The 18,972-nt window shown below is 45.9% G+C and overlaps 1 protein-coding gene across 1 annotated transcript in view; it reads left to right on the forward strand.

The window, feature by feature from the left end:
- The first annotated feature begins 263 nt into the window (after positions 1 to 263).
- PCGF5 (polycomb group ring finger 5) overlaps positions 264 to 18,972 on the forward strand; it is a 125,786-nt gene continuing 107,077 nt past the window's right edge. Inside the window, exon 1 of the mRNA XM_066240231.1 lies at positions 264 to 395. The gene's annotated coding sequence lies outside the window, so the exon portion shown is untranslated. The remainder of the gene's footprint in view (positions 396 to 18,972) is intronic.

The following is an 18,972-nucleotide window of genomic DNA, read 5'->3' on the forward strand; positions in this document are numbered from 1 at the left end:
GCGCCGCCGCGGGCCGTCCCGGGCAGGGCGCTCCCAGAGCTGCGCGGCGGCAGCTAGAGGAGGCCGGGCGGGCGGCAGCGAGAGGCTGTGCCCCAGTTTGTGTCCAATCAGGGAGTGCGGGCTGTGCCCCGAGCCGGGCAGCAATGCGTAAACAAACCCACGGCAACTCCTCCGCCCCCTCGGCGCGCTCGCCCCGCGCCCGCCGCCGCCGCCGCTGCCGCGGGCTTCGCTCTCCTCGCGCCCGCCCGCCGGCCCACCCTCCGCCCCGAGTCGCTCGCACCCCCGCCTCCCCGCCCCCGCCGGCGCGGGCTCCCTCACCTACCGCCCCGCGCGCGCGCGCTCGCGCACCAGGCGCCCCGCGCCGCTCGCCGGGATCGTGGCCTCTTGAGAGCAAGGTAAGGGCGATGTGCGGAGCCCCAGGCGGCTTCCCCGCCCCGCGCGGCCCGGGGAAGTTTCTGACGTCGCTATTTCCCGCAGGGCCGGGGGAGGCCCCCGGCTTCGGGCGAGCCTGGCGGGCCGGAGGAGACGGCCCGGCCCCCGGGGGTCACAAGTTGCCCAACCTGACATTGGTGCGGGCTGGCGGGTTGCGCGGGGGGCGGGCGGCGCGGCAGGGCCGGGCGCTGTGCGGACGAGGGGAGGGCCCGGAGGAAGTTTCTCCACCCCAAAGGGCTTCCTTCCAGCCCCGGCCGCGGCCCCGCCACCGGAGCAGCCGGCTCCCTGGCTGGGGGAGACCATGAAATGTGTTTGAAGATGCTGACGCAGTTGGTGACGCTCGCGGCTCCTGACGGGGACCGGCCACAGCAGCGCTTTCTCGGAGAAGGGATGAGCCGACTTGGCGCTCGGGTCCTTCCGCCGCCCGGGAGCCGCGCGCCCGGGCGCCTAGTGCGGGGGCCGTGGGCTGGGGGCGCAAGCATCTGGTCCTGGTCGGGGGACAGGCCCGGCAGCGCGCGTCGCTTCCGTTTGCACTCGCTCGGGTTATTATATAAGATGTCACGGAGAGGAAAGGGGCGAGCGGGAGGCGCGTTGGCTAGGGAGCGTCGGCCTGTCGCGAGTGGCGGGAGGGGCAGGAGGCAGGGTCGGGCGGGGACCCACCTGTGCGCCCTCCGCACCCCCTGCGGGCGTCGCCCGCGCGCGTGCCGGGTGTGGGTGGAGTGGGGACCCGAGGAGTGGATGGACATGGTCGCAGCTCCCCTCCCGGACCCGGGAACACTCGGGCAGCGGGCGAAACGTGCCTTTGCTCTCCGCCGCCTGGCCTTGGTTAACGCGTTTCTGGCTTCAGGCGTTTGTACTTTAAAACATTTGTTTAATATTAAGGAAGCTGTGTGTGCGGCCGTCATAGTACGCCCGGAACGTGTGGCCGTAAGCTCCAGAGCGGTGAATGAATCATCGCTCCGCGGACCGGCACCGATGATTCACGCGGGGGGATACACGCGCGCGTTCTCGCCGCGTGCCTCTGACCCTGGGACAGCAGCCCTACTGCAGCGATGACGCCTGGAGGGGCGGGGAAGAGTTAATGCAAAAGAGTGGCGGTTTCTTTCTTCACCTCTTCCACGATTTGGGGGAACTTGGGGGCCTTCAGGTTTCTCAGACTTCCCGAAGGCTTGTTTCAAGTTCTTGGAAGGGTTACAGGATTCCACCTGGCTGCGTTTAAGAGTCGGTGGAGGGGCGCTGAATCGAAGCAGAGCTAAATTCTGTCTCATTCAGAATTTTGATGCTGTGGAGTGAGGTATTGGGCTCTGAGAAAATCCTAGTAATTGCCTCTACTTAAGTACCACTAATTAGCAAAACTTAACAAGTTAGTGTATTTAAAAGAAAGGTAAGTGGCTCCTAAGTAAAGAAGTCCTACTTAAAGATTTAGGGAACAAGAGGGTTAAAAGCCAAATCCTAATGGTTTGCCATTGATATGAAACTTTTAACCATTGTGACCCTCCTGAAAGACGAACTTGACTCATTCCCACCTCAACCCACCCTTGTAGGATTAAGAGTAAAATTTTCTCATCCACTTATTAGTCTGCTTAGCAAGGCCCTCTAGATCACCTTAAGTAGCTTTTTACCTGTCAACCTGTCACTGCAAGAAGCACCTCCTAATTAATTTTTTTTTTTTTTTTTTTTTTGCGACACCTTAGTTCATTGATTGCTTTCTCATATGTGCCTTGACCGGGTGCCTCAGCAGACCGAGTTAACTCCTTGCTGGAGCCAGCGACCTTGGGTCCAAGCTGGTGAGCTTTTTGCTCAAACCAGATGAGCCTGCGCTCAAGCTGGCGACCTCGGGGTCTCGAACCTGGGTCCTTCTGCATCCCAGTCCGACACTCTATCCACTGCGCCACCACCTGGTCAGGCTAATTTCATTTTCTTCATAGTATCTCATTGCTATGTGAAACGATTTTATTTAGGTGTTCTTTAAATCCTGTCTCTCTGCATTAGAATGTAAGCTCCACTCTGGCAGGAATTTTCTCCTGTTTTATTCATTGCTTTAACTATAGCACCTAGAACTATGCCTGGCATATTTTAGGCACTCAGTATTTGTTGACTACACTAGTGAATAAATAAATTCTTTTTCCCTAACTCTTGGTAGTGATGTCTTGGACAGTTTAAATTCAGTGCCTTTGTGGGGCCAGGTACTAAGATGGTACAGTTCTATTTTTCTCTTCTATTTTTTTTTGATTGATTGATTGATTTCATCTGTGCCGTTAGTTTACAGTACAAGATGGGTTTGTGCCATCACATTCTAAAATGCTAAGTATGAAGAAAGAGAAGGCATGTGGACCTTCCTAAAGAGAAAGTGTGTTACTGTGTAAGTCAGTGGAGGATTAAAAATATTATCTGTGCCAATTGAAAAAAAAAAAAAGGTAGGATGTTGAAATGGAATCAGGAAAGTCAAGTTCCCATAGTACTGTATGTTTTGACTCATTTAAAATACTGATATTTCTTTACTCGTCTCTTCCCACTGCCTGTGCATCAACCTCGAATGTAGCTGCAGTCTGAGCAGGTAGAACTTAATATGAAGTAATAACTAATGAATACAAGATTTACATCTCTGCAGAAGTCTTAACTCTGCTTTGTTGTTAGTCTTGCTAACTTAACTGCACAGAAAGATAGACTTCAGAAGTTATTTAACATTATATTTGTAAAAAATTAAAGGTATAATCAATGACCTAGTGGGAGAACAATTTGAATATAGTACTTAACACTACCTCCTTACAGAGTAAACTTTAGTTAACTTTATATTATTTATAAATAATAAACTCGGGAAGGATATTAGTCAGTTTTAAGCTTGTAGCAGTAGTTTTAGAACTCAGTACTTCCAAAGTCACTGCTAAAGATTAGGCATCCAGCAGTTCCCCTTCTGTGACAGTGGCTCTGGTCACTTACAGAAGCATAATCTCAAGAGTGAGCTCAGAGATCATAGAAGTTTAAAGCTAAAAAGGACCTTGAAATTGCTTGGCATAGTTCGTTGCTTTTTAACAATCACCTTTTGAGGAAATTAAAGCACAGTGTGATGACTTGCCCAAGATGCAGGGCTGAGATGAAAACCAAGGGTTCCGGACTTTTTGTTGGTAGTCCCCAAATTAGCCCGAGTTTCCACAAGTGAGGGAGGAGTGATTTCTCCAATTGATTCCCTGCTTCTTGCTTGTGAACTCTTAGGGAGCAAAACCGTATTTTATTCAACTTTGTACCCTCTCATGTGTCTTGGACAGCTAGGGGCCTGACAAATACTTGTTGAATGTAGTTGGACAATGTATTTTAAGTCGAATACATACTTAAGAATTGAAAACATGGGAAAACATATATATCAGTTTTCCAGATTGAAGATGTTTTCTGGCAGAGTCCGAATATTGGGAGTAATTAGCCTTAGAGGTTTTATAATAATAACAAAGCTACTGTTTAGTTTTCATGCCTCCAGGATAAAATGGTTTACAACCTGTAAGGGTATGTGCTTGCTTAGTTAGCATAATTATTATTATTATTATTTTGTATTTTTCTGAAGCTGGAAACAGGGAGAGACAGTCAGACAGACTCCCGCATGCGCCCGACTGGGATCCACCCGGCACGCCCACCAAGGGGGATGCTCTGCCCCTCCAGGCCATCGCTCTGCCGCGACCAGAGCCACTCTAGCGCCTGGGGCAGAGGCCAAGGAGCCATCCCCAGCGCCCCGGGCCATCTTTGCTCCAATGGAGCCTTGGCTGCGGGAGGGGAAGAGAGAGACAGAGAGGAAGGAGGGGGGGTGGAGAAGCAAATGGGCGCTTCTCCTGTGTGCCCTGGCCGGGAATCGAACCTGGGTCCCCCGCACGCCAGGCTGACGCTCTACCGCTGAGCCAACCGGCCAGGGTCAATTAGCATAATTATTCACTGGAGAAACAGCAGGAAAGACACCTGGTTTTGCCTCAGCCACAGTGCCCAATGAAAAAAACCTAGACTTCACCGCCAGATAGAACTAGGGTTGAAGCTCAGCTCTGCCCGGAACAAACAGGGCTGGGCTCTCTGGAGTAAGTTACCTCTTTTATGAGCATTTTCTCATCTCTAAAGTGGGGGTAATACTACTCACCTTGAAGGAGAGTTGTAAGACTAGGATAACATATGCAAAGTACCTGGTGTATGCGAGGCCCTTAATGAATGGTAACAGCTGTAATTATGACTTATGATTTGTGTGACCATTTGTAAAAAATGGGAACAGCTTAATCTCTCAAAGCTTCAGTTTTCTGTATAAGTACCGCGCTGGCCAATTGCGCCACTGGAGTTCCAACTTTAGTTTTGTAACCTGGAGAATTGGAAAGGGGAATTAAATAATCTCTAAGTTTCTGTCCATCTCTATAGTTTAAGAAACCAATAGAAAATGCATAATTCTCCTGTAATTTTAGTTTAAATAAAATGGTTCATACTGATCTAACAAGAAGAACTTCAAAAATGGTTAGTTTCTTTTTTTTCTTTTTGTATTTTTCTGAAGCTGGAAACGGGGAGAGACAGTCAGACAGACTCCCGCATGCGCCCGACCGGGATCCACCCGGCACGCCCACCAGGGGCGACGCTCTGCCCACCAGGGGGCGATGCTCTGCCCCTCCGGGGTGTCGCTTTGCCGCGACCAGAGCCACTGTAGCGCCTGGGGCAGAGGCCAAGGAGCCATCTCCAGCGCCCGGGCCATCTTTGCTCCAATGGAGCCTTGGCTGCGAGAGGGGAAGAGAGAGACAGAGAGGAAGGAGGGGGTGGGGGTGGAGAAGCAAATGGGCGCTTCTCCTATGTGCCCTGGCCGGGAATCGAACCCGGGTCCCCCGCACGCCAGGCTGACGCCCGACGCTCTACCGCTGAGCCAACCGGCCAGGGCAAAAATGGTTAGTTTCTAGGCATTCCTAAGAATTTTAGCATAATTAACTTTGATGATACTAACTGCATTTTCATTATTTTACATTCTATATAATGGATACAAAGTTAACTATTTCAGTGTTTCAGCTTACAATATACAAGGCAGTATAAGGAGTATATAGGTTAATCGGACATGGATACCTTTTCTTTTCTTCTTTTTTTTTAAATTTTAGTGAGAGGAGGGGAGACAGAGAGACAGATTCCCACATGTGCCCCAACCAGGATCCACCTGGCAAGCCCACTAGGCAGCGATGCTCTGCCCATCTAGAGCTGTTGCTCAATAACGGAGCCATTTTCTTTAGTGCCTGAGGCAGAGGCCACAGGGCCATTCTCAGCTCTGGAGGCCAACTTTGCTAGAACCAATGAAGCCATGGCTGTAGGAGGGGAAGAAAGAGAGGAGGAAGGATAGAGAAGCAGATGATTGCTTCTTCTGTGTGCTCTGACCAGGAATCAAACTCGAGACTTCCCCATTCCAGGCCAAGTCTCTACCACTGAGCCAACTGGCCAGGGCCAACAACTCTAAGAGGCTTAAGAGTCATGTAGGAGGTATAAGACAGGTGATCAAAGGCTGTTTTACGTGGAAGAACTGTCAGAGGCATAATGAAAATGTTTCATGACTTCAGAGAAGGAAAATTTGGAGAAGACTTAATTAAGGACTGTTGAGCAAAGCCTTAAAGAATTGATGGGACTCGCCTGACCAGGCGGTGGCACAGTGGATAGAGCGTCAGACTGGGATGCGGAAGGACCCAGGTTCGAGACCCCGGAGTTGCCAGCTTGAGCATGGGCTCATCTGGCTTGAGCAAATAAAAAGCTCACTAGCGAGGACCCAAGGTCACTGGCTTGAGCAAGGGGTTACTCGGTCTGCTGACGGCCCATGGTCAAGGCACATATGAGAAAGCAATCAATGAACAATTAAGGTGTCGCAACGAAAAAAACTGATGATTGATGCTTCTCATCTCTCCCCGTTCCTGTCTGTCTATCCCTATCTATCCCTCTATCTGACTCTCTCTCTGTCCCTGTAAAAAAAGAATTAAAAATAAAAAAAAAATAAAAAAAAGAATTGATGGAACTTAAACTGGCAAAGATGTGGGAACTAGCCTGTACTAAGACTTGAAGGGTATCCAGGAATGGAGGGGAACGCGGTTAAGCTGGAGGGGCTGGAATCTGGGGGCAGTATAGTGGGACAGAAAGCTGCGTGGCAAGATTAGGACCATATTGTGATGATCTTGAATGCTGTTTAGTAGGCAGTAGATAACCATCAGAGGTAGTTAAGTGGGGGGACGATGTAATTAAAGCTATGCTTTAAGAAGATTAATCTTCATGGCAGGAGCAATAGGTAGCCCCAGTAAGGAAGCTATTAAAATAGTCTTAAGAGAAGCAGTGGAAACCTAAATTAGGGTGGGGAACAGGTGGGTTGGGTGTGACACTAGAAGTAAATGCAACAGGACTTGTTGACTATTGGATGAGGGAGTGGAGGGAGGAGTCAAGGACTGAAATGAGTGACTTTGGACAGCAATGGCAGGAATTGAAATAGGAAGGGCCACTAGTTAAAGGCACCCCAAGTATGGTGCAGTCAGCAGATACTTGTATAATTAATGGAAGTTATTATAGGTTTGAATTTGGATATATTAATATTTTTGTGCCTGTGGACAATCCAGATGGATGGGCGCCACTAAAATAAAGGAAGATCTGGGAACATCCTTATTAGAGGGATGGTGAAGCTCTGAAAAGGGTTCAGAGTATGGGGAAAAGAATCAGAGACCAGGGTAGGGCCTTGGATTAAACTATGATTTGTGCCCTTGGAGGGGGCGACTGACAGAGGATGATAGGAGACTGAGAAGAAGGAAACAAGAGAAAAACAAGCAAAATATCCCATTTTTTTTAAAAGGCGAGAAAGGAGAATTTGGAGAGGCTAATAGAGAAGAGGGCTGAGACTGAAGACTGAGAAGAGGGCATTAGATTTGTCGGTGAGACCATTGTCAATCGTCTCTGAGGATTGGGTCAGCAGGGCAGTGGAGACAGAAGTCAGCCAGGTACCTGAGGAACGCCTGAATGGGGAGGAAAGAGGGAGAGGCAGCGTAAGTATTGATTGGACTGTGAAAATCGTCGAGGACGATGACTTGAGGCGATGAGAGTGCCCGTGAAACTTCCTTAAAAACGAAGCATAAGTAGGTCCCAAGAATGTAGTAGCTGTCAGTGGAGAGGAAGGAACAGAAGATTCAGAGAGGGGGTGGGAGGGTGATTGATGTGCCAGGCTGTCCACAAGTACGGTAGGAGTAAGATAGGGTGACCATCTATCCGGATTGCCCAGGACAGTCTCAGTTCACACCTGTTATCCCACTTTAATGATAATATTTGAACTTCTGTTTGGATGAATAATGCCCATTTTTAGTCTAACAGAACTACCTTTATGAATAATACATTATTTGATGACCCTGGTCATGACACAGATGAAGTATTTATTCACGGAAAAACAGATGTAACATGGAAGAAAAAAGAGGTTAAATGAAGGCAAAGAGAAACAGATTTAGAGAGGAAGGTTGGAAGCTGGGAAGGGAGGGTGGCTGTATTTGAACTGGGTTGGTTCTTTTCTGTTGGGAAAGAAATAACAGAGGAGGCCAGTTGATTTGCTGAAAGTAAGCTGGGAGTAAGAGGTAAAAGGTGGAGGAGAGTGGGGAAGGGTTTAGAGTAGCTGTGGGTTTGCACGTGACAGAGCACAGGAAGGGTTGATGGCCTGACAAGTTGCTGAAAGGCCTTAGCCCTGTGATAAAATGGATCTTCCCTGCATTGATGGCTTTCTCTAGCAATACTCAGAAGGTTGGAAGCGGAGGTAGTGTGAGTATTGTGGAAACTGCCGACTCCATATGGGTCCTCAGTTAAGTAGGAAGGCAAGTGAAACCCGAGTGTTGATGGGCTGGGAGGATGGGGGGGGGGGAGTGAGATTAGAATGTGTAGTGAGTGGCTGGTTTAGCAAGAATAAAGAAAAGAAAGAAATGGGAATGTGGAGAGGTGGTCCTGAGGCTCGTGGCAAAGGGAATGAGGGACTTTCAGAGTATCTTATCCTGATGGGGGGATCAGTTTTGAGCCGTGATGTCAATTGTAAGTCTGGCTACATTTGAGGGTGGTGAAGTGACACAAGCATGAGGTAGAAGGTCACTGATCTGCAGGAACTATGAGACCAAGATGTTAAAATGATATATTTAGGTCAGTGTCTTTGAAACATTCTGGAATGTATTTGTTGTTAAATATTAAAGCCTTTCCGAGCTTTTAGTCCATAGAGTTGGAATGTACCTTAAAGACAAGGAATTTACTCCTTTATTTAAAAGACGAGGAAGCAGGCCCTGGCTGATTGGCTCAGTGGATAGAATGTTGGCCCAGCTGGGTTTGATTCTCAGTCAGGGCACACAAGAGAAGCGACCATCTGCTTCTCTTCTTCTCCCTCTCCCCCTTCTCTGCCTCTTCTCCTCTTGCAGCCAGTGGTTGGATTGGTTCAAGCGTTGGCTCCGGGCGCTGAGGATGGCTTGGTTAGCCCAAGCATTAGCCTTGGGTGCCGAGGATAGCTCAGTTGATTGAGCATCGACCCAGATGGGGTTGCTGGGTGGATCTCTGTCAGAGTGCACACAGGAGTCTGTCCCTCTATTTCCCTTTCTCTCACATAAAATAAAGAAAATAAGTATAATAAAATAAAGTAGAAAAGTAGAAACTAATATTTTTTTTTTGTATTTTTCTGAAGCTGGAAACAGGCAGAGACAGTCAGACAGACTCCTGCATGCGCCCGACCGGGATCCACCCGGCACGCCCACCAGGGGGCGATGCTCTGCCCCTCCGGGGCGTCGCTCTGCCGCGACCAGAGCCACTCTAGCGCCTGGGGCAGAGGCCAAGGAGCCATCCCCAGCGCCCGGGCCATCTTTGCTCCAATGGAGCCTTGGCTGCGGGAGGGGAAGAGAGAGACAGAGAGGAGGGAGGGGGGGTGGAGAAGCAAATGGGCGCTTCTCCTATGTGCCCTGGCTGGGAATCAAACCCGGGACTTCCGCACACCAGGCCGGCGCTCTACCGCTGAGCCAACTGGCCAGGGCCTAATATATATATATATATTTTTTTTTTACAGAGACAGAGGGATAGATAGGGACAGACAGACAGGAACAGAGATGTGAAACATCAATCATTAGTTTTTTGTTGTGACACCTTAGTTGTTCATTGATTGCTTCTCATATGTGCCTTGACTGTAGGGCTACAGCAGACCCAGTAACCCCTTGCTCGAGCCAGCGACCTTGGGTCCAAGCTGGTGAGCTTTACTTAAACCAGATGAGCCCACGCTCAAGCTGGCGACCTCCTCACTTCTCACTTTAGAAAAATACAAAAAAACAAAACCCAACAAAAATCCCCCCAAAACTTGATGAAGACTCATCTTTTGGGGCAGTTACTATGGTTGTAAAGCTTAGTTATAGGGACTTTAGATTTGAATTTGGTGGACTGACCATGTGTTTACTGTCATTCCCTCCCGAAACACCCCTATAGAAATGGTAAACCTGAGAAGAGGTGGCAGTAGATGGGAGATGCCCACGAGCGTTCGGAGGATGAAAAACAAATGACCTGGGCAACTGGCGTAGTCCAGCGAGAAAGTTGATACTTACATGTTCTGAAAGAAGATTGAGAGTAGCTATTGGGAAGGAGCAGCCAGTTTATTTTCCGAACTCCCAGAAATGCTCTGGAATTAGAGGCTTTGAAATGAAGCGTAGGGCTGAAACTAGGTATTGATTTTTAAGTCTGTCAAAGGAAGCATACCTTCAGTTAACTCTTCCCACCCCCGTACAGCAAGATGATGTCCTTGCCAGAGACTGGACATTTTTTCCTCTGGAGAAATTGAAGTAGATGAATTGAAGTAAATGAAGTATCCTAGATTTAGGGATATCAGGGAGAAAAACAGAGGAAGGGTGAAATGCTCAACTGAAAACAGGAATTTAATGAACTTGTATGCAAACCAAACAGTGAAACCCTAGGCTCTTTTCACTGACCCGGATGCCAGGGTAGCTAAGTAACTACCAACCCAGGCTGGACATGAAAGGACTTCTCCCTGGGTAAAATGAAGACCCCTAGAGAAAAGTCCTCTAGATACTGACATCTGAGGTCCCACAATAAAAAAACTATAATAATTTACTATCCATTCTTCCTATAGAGAACCCATCAGTCAACAACGCTTCTCCCTCTACTCCATGAACATAGAACTTGCAGTGAGCTTTTTAGTGTCTTATTCTTAAATACAAATAAATAACCAATGAATATGAGCCATTTTTAAAAAAATCATTGAATATTTTTTAAAATGCAGAAACCAGAACAAATGAAAACAAAATCATGGAGGAAACAGAAATGCAAGGAGAAGAATAAAAATGAAAATAATCAAAATCAACCTACACATAAGTAATGCAATAAGAGAGCTCTCTAAAAAAGTAATCAGAGTAATAATCAGAGAATAACAATCTTGAAAATTAAAAGGAACATGGCGAAAAAATAAATTGAAGGACCAGAAGATAAAGTAGAAAGAAAAAGAAAAAAAAAATAGAATTAGATGATCAGTACAGCAGGGATTATATCATACTAATAAGAGTTTCAGGAAGAAACTACAGGAAAAAGTAGAGAAAATTACCACAGAAATAATATGAGACTTTTCCTATAACCGGAGGGACACCTATTTGTAGATTAAAAGAATTCACAAAATACCTAGGAGAATAAATGAGAAAAGGTTCAAACCACCAGTGTATGACATGTCACTGTAAAATTTCAAGATATTAAGGAATCCAGTCAGGGAGGGGGAAAAAACCCAGATCACATGCAGAAAGATTAGGAGTTGGAATGGCACCAGATTTCTTAACAGCAATACTGGAACCTAAGGACAACGGATTAATTCCTTCAGAATTCTAAGGGAAATTATTTACAGCCTAGAATTTCTAACACAAACCATCAAATGGAAGCTAGAATGAAGACAGTTTGAGGGTATGAGACCTCAAAATTGTATCTCAATGCATCATATTACAGGAAACCTCCAGATGGTATATTTTACCAAAATGCAGGCATACACCAAGAATACTAAGTGGGATTCTGGAAATGGAGTCACACATAGGAAAAGAACAAAAGAAAATTCTAGGATGGCAGCAAAGTAAATTTGAACTTAGTAACACTGCTATTTCTTTACCTTCAGTGTTGCTTCCTGGGACTAAATCAACTGCACCCCCAGATTGCCCTCAAGTTCTTTTACCTCAGGTTTTTGTTGTTGTTGTTGTTGTGTTTTGTTTTTTTTTCAGAGACAGAGAGAGACTCAGAGAGAGACTCAGAGAGAGGGATAGACAGGGACAGATAGACAGGAACGGAGAGATGAGAAGCATCAATCATTAGTTTTTCATTGCGCGTTGCAACACCTTAGTTGTTCATTGATTGCTTTCTCATATGTGCCTTGACCGCAGGCCTTCAGCAGACCGAGTAACCCCTTGCTTGAGCCAGCGACCTTGGGTCCAAGCTGGTGAGCTTTTGCTCAAACCAGATGAGCCTGCGCTCAAGCTGGCAACCTCGGGGTCTTGAACCTGGGTCTTCCGCGTCCCAGTCCGACACTATCCACTGCGCCACTGCCTGGTCAGGCTTACCTCAGGTTTTGCCTCTTAGTCTCCTGGCTGGTCTACCAGATGCCCACCAATAGCAGCATCCGTTTTGCACCTGGAGTCACCAGCTGTTTTTATAGCTCCCTGGTTTAATATGGAGGTATTCTCAGAAAGGTGATTAGCAAGCAAGAAATGAAGAAATATTAGAATTGTATATGTACCAAGGTTAGACATCTTGTTACATTGGCCTTTGACTAAAGAAATTTTGTTCACATAAAAGTGGAGAAGGGGCCTGACCAGGCGGAGGTGCAGTGGATAGAGCATCAGACTAGGACGTGGAGGACCCTCGAGACCCCGAGGTCGCCAGCTTGAGCACAAGCTCATCTGGTTTGAGCAAAGTTCACCAGCTTGAACCCAAGGTCACGCTGGCTCGAGCAAGTGGTCACTTGGTCTGCTGTAGCCCTGGGTCAAGGCACGTATGAGAAATCAATCAATGAACAATTAAGGAACCGCAACAAAGAATTGATGTTTCTCATCTCTCTTCCTTCCTGTCTGTCTGTCCCTATCTGTTCCTCTTTCTGACTCTCTCTGTCTCTCCCACAAAAAATAAATTTAAAAAAAAAAGTGTAGAAGGGATTCCTCTTGGATTGCTTGGTTCTTGGAGATGAGGTAGAGGTGGCTATCAGAGGGGTTTACCTAAGGAGAAAAACTGGCCTTTCTGTTAAAACTGAGATGTCATCTGATACAGGAAAGATTTTTTTTTTTTCTTTTTTTTTTCAGGAAAGATATTTGAAGAGGTCGCCAGCTTGAGCACAAGCTCATCTGGTTTGAGCAAAGTTCACCAGCTTGAACCCAAGGTCACGCTGGCTCGAGCAAGTGGTCACTTGGTCTGCTGTAGCCCTGGGTCAAGGCACGTATGAGAAATCAATCAATGAACAATTAAGGAACCGCAACAAAGAATTGATGTTTCTCATCTCTTTTCCTTCCTGTCTGTCTGTCCCTATCTGTTCCTCTCTCTGACTCTCTCTGTCTCTCCCACAAAAAATAAATTAAAAAAAAAAGTGTAGAAGGGATTCCTCTTGGATTGCTTGGTTCTTGGAGATGAGGTAGAGGTGGCTATCAGAGGGGTTTACCTAAGGAGAAAAACTGGCCTTTCTGTTAAAACTGAGATGTCATCTGATACAAGAAAGATATTTGAAGTGATGAGCAAATACAAAGTTGGCATCTCTTTATTCAGGGGACCCTTCTGTTTTCTGCATCCTTCAAGTAGATTCATGGGAAAATTATGTTACAAACTTTGATACTCTGTTTTCTCCAGAGAAGTGTATGAATTTACCTCTTACTACGCCTATGTGTATGTTTACCTATAAATATGTGCTCTTGCAAAGTTTCTGTATAGCCAGAATTCTAGTATTTGTATTTTCATTTGCTAATTGTTTAGTTGAAAAATTCAGAGTACTGTCTATACATTTACTTTAAGGTCCTAACTTGTACTAAAAATTGAGCGACTTACCGTCTTGCTGAAGGGATGGTTTGTTCTCAGGAGCTTCCAGTGCTAATGGCCAATTGATGATTCGATTTATCATAGGTCTTAGCTCAGTTCAGAGGTTAATTGTTTTGTTATTATTACAAGGATGCTCCTAGAAACAGATAATACAATTTTATGTATATTAAAATTATGTTAATTATAATTTCTCAGAGACAATAAGCTTTAAAACTAGCAGATTAAAATTAAATATGATTATGCTGCTAAAAAATTGGAATCCTCTCCTCCACCTCCTCACTATTCAATCATAAAACAGGCCTTTGATTTTATTTCCTGAAAATTATCTTGTCTACCTCATGGCCACTGACCTTAGTTAATTCTTTTTTTTTTTTTAATTTATTTATTTTTAACAGAGACAGAGAGTGAGTCAGAGAGAGGGATAGACAGGGACAGACAGACAGGAACGGAGAGAGATGAGAAGCATCAATCATTAGTTTTCATTGCGCATTGCAACACCTTAGTTGTTCATTGATTGCTTTCTCACATGTGCCTTGACCGCAGGCCTTCAGCAGACCGAGTAACCCCTTGCTCGAGCCAGCGACCTTGGGTCCAAGCTGGCGAGCCTTGCTCAAACCAGATGAGCCTGCACTCAAGCTGGCGACCTCGGGGTCTCGAACCTGGGTCCTTCCGCATCCCAGTCCGACGCTCTATCCACTGCGCCACCGCCTGGCCAGGCGACCTTAGTTAATTCTTATTCACATTAATTTCCCAACTGGACCTTGGGTCCTCCAGTCTTGCCCCTTCCAGTTCTTCTAGCTGGGGTCTTTCTGGTCTCCATGGTCCTCTGTGCCTGAGGATAAGTCCAAATCTCCAGTGTGTCATATATAAAGTGTTCTGACCTGGCCCTACATTTTCTCCACTCTGTCACCTGTCACTTCCCTAGATTGCAGTTTATTTCTTCTTAGCTGAAGACTGGGGAGGAAATATTGGAGGCTTGGAAGAAAAGTAAAGGCATGAAAGGGTGATTTAGAAGAGTGAGAGAGTCGCTAGCACCAGGGACGTGAAGCATGGTTGCTGGGTAGCAGTGACGGTATCCTGAGGTCGGGGATGCTGGGTCTAAAGTGAGGCCACCTAGCATTGGCTGCAGGGATACAGGGGTTGAGGAGCTAGAGCTTTGCGTTCTGCCAGTTGTCCAACTAAGCCATTCCCTGTTTTGCTCTGCTTTTGTCCATGCTGGGTCCTCCATCTAAAATGTATCCCTTATTTTATTTGCCTGGAAAAATCCTTCTCTTTCCTTAAGAAGCCCTGGTATAATTTCCTTAATAATAATAACCTGCTTGTCTTTTTCCATACGAACACATGTAAACCTACTTTTGCCCACTCCTATACATATTCCATGAAAATGGAAGAAACTTAAAAAAAATCAAAGAATATGAATATTGGATGTCTGGGATAACCAGCTCCACAGAAGCCTGCACAACACGCAGGGTTTATCTGTTCTCTTTCCGGGGGGAGGGGGAAAAGGGGGGGGCTCTTTGTCTAGTAGGAAACAGGTTAAAACCTTAAGAAACATAGGAGCCAGTATTGAACACATCTGTATTTTCAAGTTGTATCGAAGTTATGAGTATAAAATTGTAATTTCAAAAGGTTTTTCCCAATCATGTAGAAATGTATGGAGATTTTAACTGTCAAAACAATTTTATATAGTTGACAAATGAATAAAAGCCAGAGAGAGAAATTAAGGTAATGATTTTCCTTAGCAGTGGAGGGGCCTCGAGTTCTGTCATGATGTGTCATCAAGGGCTCTGGTGTCACACAATCTTTCCCACCTCTCCAAGCTTTAGTTTCCTCATGTATAAAATATAAGATTTGGTCTAAATTATTACCAAGGTCATTTTGAATCATCTGTGATTCTGGAAAGTTATGAAACACAGCCTGTAACCATGGTGAGGAAAGTTGATTGGTGGCTCCAAAAATAGATTTATTTTCTCCTTCTGCATAACAGTGATGCTCACCCATTGAGTAAATCACTGCGTGTATCGCCTTCATAAACCAATCTCCTTTTCTCTATAATGAGGAATTCTCAAAAGTGAATGATTGTCTTAAGAAATACCAAATAAATAAGCTCTTGTCTCTTGTCTTAAATATAGATCTGAGGTACTATGCTCTTTTGCATTCCTCTTGTAACTATTCAGAAAGCAGAAGGTGGTGATTTGGTAAATTTAGAAGCTATTTCATATTACTTCCTGCTGTCTTTTGTGTTTGTGTGAAAACCCCATTTAAAATGTCTTATTTATTCTTTCATTCTTTAAAATATGCTTCCCTTAATTTTTTGCCTTACCGCTGACAAGTCTATACTTATAAATACTTACAGATTTTGTCAAGATCCTTAACTAACATTTTTTTTTACTAGCTCTGTGAGATTAGACAAGTCAGTTGCCCTCTCTGAGTCTTGGTTTCCTTACCTCAAAAGTTGGGATTTGATTTCTAAATTGCCTTTGGCTCCAAAATTCTTTTATTATTTTTCTTCATAGCTTTGCCATCCTCTCTCCAACCCACATTGACTGAAGGGAGTTGGTAATCTTAAATTTCAGCAAATCTTTGTCTTCTGGTCTTCCTCAAACCAGTAGGAATAATTTTTCTGCCCCAAAGGCATTTGTAGAGATAGTTTAAAAGCTTGAATGACAATTTTATTCCACTTATTTTTCTGTGCATTTTAAGACCAGATTAACTCAACTACTCAATTCATTTTGCTTGTATATCTAGCATAAAATAGTGTTGTTACTTTTGTAGAAATAATAAACATTTTTTTCCAGCATGCATTGGTGTGAGCCTTTAGTAATGAGAACTAAGCTAGTTAGGTGCTATTGGCTATTTTTAACTATGGGACAGTGTTAAAGAGATCAGATCTTTTTTTTTTTTAATTTATTTATTAAATTTAATGCAGTGACATTTATAAATCAGGGTACATATGTTGAGAGAAAAGATCTCTAGATTATTTTGACATTTGATTGTGCTGTATACCTCTCCCCCAAAGTTAAATTGTCTTCTGTCACCTTCTATCTCGTTTTCTTTGTGCCCCTCCCCTCCCCCAACCCCTGTCTCCTTCTTCACCCCATCCCCCCTCCCCCCATCCCCCACCCCTGTTGCCATCACATTCTTGTCCATGTCTCTGAGTCTCATTTTTATGTCCCTTCTATGTATGGATTCATATAGTTCTTAGTTTTTTTTCTGATTTACTTCTTTCACTCCGTATAATGTTATCAAGGTCCATCCATGTTATTGTAAATGATCCGATGTCATCATTTCTTATGGCTGAGTAGTATTCCATAGTATATATGTACCAAAGCTTTTTAATCCACTCATCCTCTGACGGACACTTGGGCTGTTTCCAGATCTTCGCTATTGTGAACAATGCTGCCACAAATTGATATTTACCCATATCCCTCATCATTAATCAGGAATCTTTGTTCACATTAGTGGTTTTAAACTGTTGAAACTAAAAAAAAAAGAAATTGTAGGAATGGGGTGAGAGAATGTTAAATGAGATGATAGAATGTTCTAGGATAGGTTAAGCTTATTTATTCAAGAAATACTCATCAAGTGCTTACTGGGTAGTCTGTATACTCACTGAACAAAACAAAGATCCATGATGTAAGGGAATTATTTTCTATCAGGGGAAGACACACTGATAAATCAGCATAATACATATTAGTTATATGATTTGCTATAAGACAGTAAGACCTATAGAAAAATCAAAAAGTCCACCAAGAAAAGGGGGAAGGAAGGTGGGTGGGGAATGGAGGGCGGGGCTGTTGTGGAAATACCATGGTCAGGAAAGGAGGTGTGGTGGGCAGAAAGCCCCCTAAAGGTGCCCATGCCCTAATCCCTGAACCTGTAAATAAAGTTCCATGGCAAAGGGGACTTTACATTTTTTTTTGCATTTTTCCGGTGCTGGAAACAGGGAGGCAGTCAGACAGACTCCCGCATGTGCCCGACTGGGATCCACCTGGCATGCCCACCAGGGGGCGATACTCTGCCCATCTGGGGCGTCGCTCTGTTGCATCCAGAGCCATTCTAGTGCTTGAGGCAGAGGCCACAGAGCCATCCTCAACGCCCGGGCCAACTTTGCTCCAATGGAGCCTCGGCTGCGGGAGGGGAAGAAAGATACAGAGAGGAAGGAGAGGGGGAGGGGTGGAGAAGCAGATGGGCGCTTCTCCTGTGTGCCCTGGCTGGGAATCGAACCCAGGACTCCTGCACGCCAGGCTGACGCTCTACCACTGAGCCAACTGGCCAGGGCCAGGGACTTTACTTTTTTTTTTTTTTTTTTTCATTTTTCTGAAGCTGGAAACGGGGAGAGACAGTCAGACAGACTCCCGCATGTGCCCGACCGGGATCCACCCGGCACGCCCACCAGGGGCGACACTCTGCCCACCAGGGGGCGATGCTCTGCCCATCCTGGGCGTCGACATGTTGCAACCAGAGCCACTCTAGCGCCTGAGGCAGAGGCCACAGAGCCATCCCCAGCGCCCGGGCCATCTTTGCTCCAATGGAGCCTTGGCTGCGGGAGGGGAAGAGAGAGACAGAGAGGAAAGCGCGGCGGAAGGGTGGAGAAGCAAATAGGCGCTTCTCCTGTGTGCCCTGGCCGGGAATCGAACCCAGGACTCCTGCACGCCAGGCCGACGCTCTACCACTGAGCCAACTGGCCAGGGCCAGGGACTTTACATTTTTAAAGAAAGTTAGAGACCTAAAATGCAGAGATCATCCTGGATTATCTGGGCGGTGCATTCTAATCAATGAGCCCATGAAAGTAGATAGTGGTTTGAGTCAGAGCAATGTGGCTGAAATTGGAGTGATTCGAAATGCAGGAGACTGAACCCTCCAATGCTGAAGCAAGGGTAGGGGCACGCGGAAAGCACAAGACGAAAGTAGATCAAAGACCAGCCTCCCAACTGACAGTCAGTAAAGCAGCAGGCCCTGTGTCCTGCAGCTGCAAGAAACTGAGTCCAGCCACAGCCTAATGAGTCTGTAAGCAGATTTATTCCCAGAGCCTCCAAAAAGGAATGCAGGCCTATTGACACCTTGATTTTGGCCTTGTGAGACTCTGAGCCCTGGCCAGCTGAGCCATGCTGTACCTGGACTATTGATCTACAGAACCCTGAGACAATATAGCTGTTGTTTCAAGCCACTGAATCTTTAGTAATTGCTCACAGCAAGAATAGAAAACTAATACAGGGGATGAGGAAGTGAGCCAAGGGTTTGGGAAGAGTACTTCATGCAGAGAGAACAAGGAGAGCCAAGTCCTAGAGTAAGGTCCACCTGGACTGTCAGAGGGACAGGTAGCATGTGGCCAGGGTGGCTGCAGTGGAGAGAGGAAGGGGTTGTGTAGCAGGAGATGAAGTCAGAAAGGCACCTGACCAGGCGGTGGCGCAGTGGATAGAGCATTGGACTGGGACCCAGAGGACCCTGGTTCGAAACCCCGAGGTCACTGGCTTGAGCGTGAGCTCATCTGATTTGAGCAAAAGCAAACCAGCTTGA

This window comes from Saccopteryx bilineata, chromosome 7 (genome assembly GCF_036850765.1).
Source record: "Saccopteryx bilineata isolate mSacBil1 chromosome 7, mSacBil1_pri_phased_curated, whole genome shotgun sequence".
NCBI lineage: Eukaryota > Metazoa > Chordata > Mammalia > Chiroptera > Emballonuridae > Saccopteryx > Saccopteryx bilineata.